Source organism: Mustela nigripes, chromosome 6 (genome assembly GCF_022355385.1).
Source record: "Mustela nigripes isolate SB6536 chromosome 6, MUSNIG.SB6536, whole genome shotgun sequence".
Lineage (NCBI taxonomy): Eukaryota > Metazoa > Chordata > Mammalia > Carnivora > Mustelidae > Mustela > Mustela nigripes.
Window position 1 is genome coordinate 91,841,293 of NC_081562.1, and position 5,502 is coordinate 91,846,794.

Sequence of the window (5,502 nt, forward strand, 5' to 3'; positions counted from 1 at the left end):
GCGGCGGCTGCGGGGAGAGCGCGGCCCCGCCTACCGGGGGGCGGGCGAGCGGGAGCCCGCAGCGCTCCCTGGCGGCCGTCCTGGGCCGGGCCGCGGGGCTCTAGCCGCGCTGGCGGCCCCAGGCCTGGCGCCCTCCGCCCTGTCCTGGCGCCCGGAACGACCCCGGCGCCCCCCACCTCGCGCGCTGGTTCCCCGGCTCCCCAAGCCGGCTGCGCCGTGCTCTCTGCTCCAGTCTGGAGGCTCGGCGAGTTTCTCACAAGACCCAAGCGACAACGCGGGCCTTGGCCCTGCGGGGCCTCCCACCACCCAGCCCACCACAATGCCTCCGCCGGAGCTAATTCCTCCCGTCTGCGATTACATACCCCCAAATCCGCCACACACTTGGGGAAACAGGGGCGTGGAGACCCGGGGGTTGTATATGACAATAGCCCCGGGAGAGAAGGAAGGCGTGTATCTCCACTGGCGGTGACATGAGTTGGATAGACAGGAAATAGCGAAAGTGCTCAAACTGCAGAGAGAAATCCCAAAAAGGATTCTCCAGCTGCAGTAAATCCCCACAGAGAGGCTGGGACAGCTGGCAGCTGAAGAAGGCCTCCAAGGCCGACACAAGGGGCACTTCCCGAATTACTAATTACTTCATGGCCAGGTTAAGGTGGTAGGGTGGCTACACTTTAAGAGGCTCAATGGCTTCTCCCCAGAAAAGGGTGGGGTGCTTTCCCTCCTCCATTGGCGAGGCCAGAGAGCAGCCAATCAGGCAAGATCTAGATGGAGGTCATCCCAGCCCAGAAAAGGAAGAGGGAAGAAAACTGGATATTGAAAAATTGCTGGAGTTTATAAAAGGTGATCCAGGGTCCTTAGAGCTCAGCAACTCACTATGTGTGTTCTAAGAGGGAACACATTTAGGAAGAAGTATAGCAAGTTGGCCCCCTATCAAGGTACAGATATAATAAAAGCTCTTCTTTGCTCTCTAACAATGTATGCCCTTAGTTGCCTTTGGTGTCTTGATTCCCACCAGAAAGATACACAAGACACTGATATCTGTGATTTTTCCTGGAGAGAGAAACTAGGGAACAGGGAATGAGGAATGAGAGGGGAAAATACCCATCACTACATATCTTTAATAATTTTTGAACTTTTACCATATTGAAAATAAAATTTACAATATTACTCAAAACTGAACCTTTTCCCAGGAGTCTTTCCTGGTTAACGGGTTCTTTTCCTTTTGTTACATCCTTAACCCTTAAATATTTAGTTTACACTGTAGCTGTCAGGTTTATTTATTTTTTCAAAGATTTTATTTACTTGGCAGGGAGGGAGCGCACACAAGCCTGGGAAGCAGCAGAGGAAGAGAGAGAGGCAGGCTCTCCACTAAGCAGGGAGCCCAATGCCGGGCTCAATCCCAGGACTGTAGAACCACGACCCGGCCTGAAGGCAGATGTCCAACAGACTGAGCCACCCAGGCACCCTGTAGCGGTCAGGTTTAAACTGCCTACCTTTGTGACTCATTTCACCTTAATGATTTTTTAAAGATTTTATTTATTTATTTGACAGAGAGAAACCCAGTGAGAGAAGGAACACAAGTGGGGGGAGTGGGAGAGGAAGAAGCAGGCTGCCTGCCGAGCAGGGAGCCCGATGCAGGGCTGGATCCCAGGACTCTGAAATCACGACCTGAGCTGAAGACAGACACTCAATGACTGAGCCACCTGGGCGCCCCTCACCTTACATGTTTGACATACAAGTGTCCAACATTTCAGAATGGATTTTAAACTCCTTAGGCAGTCTTCCAACACGGGACTATGCATTACTTTGGGTTTTTTTGTTTTGTTTTCTATGAAAAAAGGATTTTGAGCTCTCCAAAGGCAAGCGTATACATTATTCTTTGTAGCTTTAACAGAGCAGGAATAGACACTTAACATTTGATGAGGAGGAGAAAGATGAGGCTGAAGAAGTAGAAACTAAAGGAAGCTGGGGATCAGATGGATATGGGTGTTAGGACATGTTGACTTGACTACTGGACCTTCCAGGAAGGGCTGAGTTAGGATATGACCCAGAGGATGGGGAGGAGTGGACTACATGGCCTTCATTGCCTGAAATAGCTCCTGGTAACCTGAGGAATTGGAGTCAGGGGTTGAGCTGAGGTCACGTGCCTGGTTCTGGTGTGGGAATAGAGGTGAACAAGTGAGGTTACCAGCCTGGTACTTTGGGCAGCTGTAAGAAGAAGGAAGAGCTAAGGAGTTATTTTTAATATTATTCAGAGCACAGAAAGAGGATTTCTCAGTAGGGGGAAAAAGGGATGTAATGTAGGTAACACAGATACTTCCAAGGTTCAGGGAGAGGCATAGGGGTGGGGTCTTGGGAGTGGTATTTAGGCTGGGAGTAGTTGCAAAGCCCTTCTATGAAGACAGTCCTATGATTCAACTACTGAATTCACATTTGGGTAACTCTAGGCAGATATCTGCCTATTTTTAAGCCTCAATTTTCATTCTTTTTTTTTTTTAAAGATTTTATTTATTTATTTGACAGAGAGAAATTACAAGTACACTGAGAGGCAGGCAGAGAGAGAGAGAGAAGGAAGCAGGCTCCCTGCTGAGCAGAGAGCCGGATGCGGGACTCAATCCCAGGACTCTGAGATCACAACCCGAGCCGGAGGCAGTGGCTTAACCCACTGAGCCACCCAGGCGCCCCTCAATTTTCATTCTTTTAACAAATGCTGACTGAGGACTCAACCATTATAGAATGCACAGTACAGCACTATACTAACTGGCTTGGAAGTAGAAACTTAGAAGTAATAGTGTCTATTTTTGTGGAACTTCGAAGAGCATACATATACATACAAAACTACTAGAGAATATAGGATACATGCTATTTTACATGGCATCGTGTGTTTGGAGTAATTTTCAGGAATGAGTTCAGTCGAAAGATGGTCTTCCTCGAGTAGATGTATTTTGGGTTAATACCTGAAGGAAGTTATTGATGTAGAGTGACAGGGAAATGGAAAGAAATTGGTTGTTCAAGTACGAGGAATGAACTAGGAAAGTTTAAATGGCAGTAATTAGCTAATCTAATTAGTAGGGGGACAATAAGCAAATTGGCTCGGCAGGCCTATTGTACCTTGGGGATTCTGCAGCAGTTAACTCGGTTAAGGCATAGTGTTAATGAGGTCACAGTTCAGTCATGTATCCCGGTTAATTTCTGTCTTTTATCCAGCCAGAACCTTTCTCCTCACTCTAAGCAGCTGTCTCACATGTGTAAGCCCTTAGTCAGAGGGAGTGGGTCTGGACAAGAAAGCAAGGCTGGAAAGAGTAAATCTGTCCCTCAAGGTCACATGCCCACTGAGAGTGGCTCCAGATTACCATCTTTGAACTGGAAAGTGATACTGACTGTATCCTGGTGGTGGGGGTAGGGGTGCTGAGGGAAAAAGAAGAAACGTTAGGAGAGAAAAAGAGGTAAGATCATTCTCCAATTTGGGGCTTCATGTATATATAATATAAATATAAATATAAAATAAGGATGAAAATGCCTTCCTTCAAAAAAAATTTTTTTAAAGATTTTGTTTATTTGTCAGAGAGAATGCAAGCACAAGCAGGGGAGAGTGGCAGGCAGAGGGGGGAGCAGTCTCCCCACTGAGCAAGGAGCCCAGCAAGGACTTGATTCTGAAGCAGATGCTTAACCACCCAAGCTTTCTCCATAAAACGCCTTCCTTAAAATGTTAAATGTAAGCCCGAGTTCAAGGGAGGGTTCTTGGTCTTCGACATTCAAATAAAATAGGCTCATAATTTAAAAGCAATCCAAGGCCACCTGACTGGTTCACTTGATAGAGGATTCAGGGTTGTGAGTTCGAGCCCCAGGTTCGGTGTAGAGATTACTTTAAAAAATAAAATCTTGGGGCGCCTGGGTGGCTCAGTGGGTTAAGCCGCTGCCTTCGGCTCAGGTCATGATCTCAGGGTCCTGGGATCGAGTCCCACATCGGGCTCTCTGCTCAGCAGGGGGCCTGCTTCCCTTCCTCTCTCTGTGATCTCTTCCCTTCCTCTCTCCTACTGTGATCTCTCTCTGTAAAATAAATAAATAAAATCTTTAAAAAAAAAATAAAAATAAAATCTTTTTGGGGCGCCTGGGTGGCTCGGTGGGTTAGGCCTCTGCCTTTGGCTCGGGTCATGGTCTCAGGGTCCTGGGATCGAGCCCCACATCGGGCTCTCTGCTCAGCAGGGAGCCTGCTTCCTCCTCTCTCTCTCTGCCTGCCTCTCTGCCTACTTGTGATCTCTGTCTGTCAAATAAATAAATAAAATCTTAAAATAAATAAATAAATAAATAATATATATATATGTATATATATATATATATATTTTTTTTTTTTTAAATCACAGTAGGAGAGAGGAAGGGAAGAGATCAGAGAGAGAGGAAGGGAAGCAGGCCCCCTGCTGAGCAGAGAGCCCGATGTGGGACTCAATCCCAGGACCCTGAGATCATGACCAGAGCCGAAGGCAGCGGCTTAACCCACTGAGCCACCCAGGCGCCCCTAAAATATTTTTTTTTTAAATATTTTATTTATTTGTCAGAGAGAGAGAGAGAGAGCATAAGCAGGGGAGCAGCAGGCAGAGGGAGCAGCAGGCTACCCGCTGAGCAGGGAGGCTGATGTGGGACTCAATCCCACAACCCTGGGATCATGACCTGAGCAGAAGGCAGAGGCTTAACCAACTGAGCCACCCAGGCATCCCTAAAAAATAAAATCTTAAAAAAAATTAATCCATATCCAATGGAAATCCCAAAATTAATGCCAATCTCATTAGTGGGGAGATGGAGGACTTCTGTTTCCAGGCCCCTGTTTCTAGAGAAGCTGTTTCTCTTCCACATCAGTTAGACCCCAAATGCGACATAGTCTTTAATTACTTCATCCTTCTTCCCCTTTCTACACATTATTTTAGACAAAACTTTCCTGAGTGTGGAAATGTGACCAAAGGTTTAGAACAAAAACAGAGACAGGGTTCATAACCAAGCACCACCATTCTTTTCTTTTCTTTCTTTTTTCTTTCTTTCTTTCTTTTTTTTTTTTTAAAGATTTTATTTGTTTAGGGGCGCCTGGGTGGCTTAGTGGGTTAAAGCCTCTGCCTTTGGCTCAGGTCATGGTCCCAGGGTCCTGGGATCAAGCCCCACATCGGGCTCTCTGCTCAGCCAGGAGTCGGCCTCCTCCCCTCTCTCTGCCTGTCTCTCTGCCTACTTGTGATCTCTGTCAAATAAAATCTTAAAAAAATATTTTATTTGTTTGGCAAGCCTGGGTGGCCTAGTCAGTTAAACATCTGCCTTGGGCTCAGGTCATGATCCCAGGGTCCTAGGATGGAGTCCTAGGGGGATCCATCAGGCTCCCAGCTCAGTGGCCAGCCTCAAGGAGGCTGCTTCTCCCACCGCCTCTCTGTTTCTAATGAATAAAATAAAAATAAAGTCTTTTTTTTTTTAAAAGATTTTATTTATTTATTTGACAGAGAGAAATCACAAGCAGATGGAGAG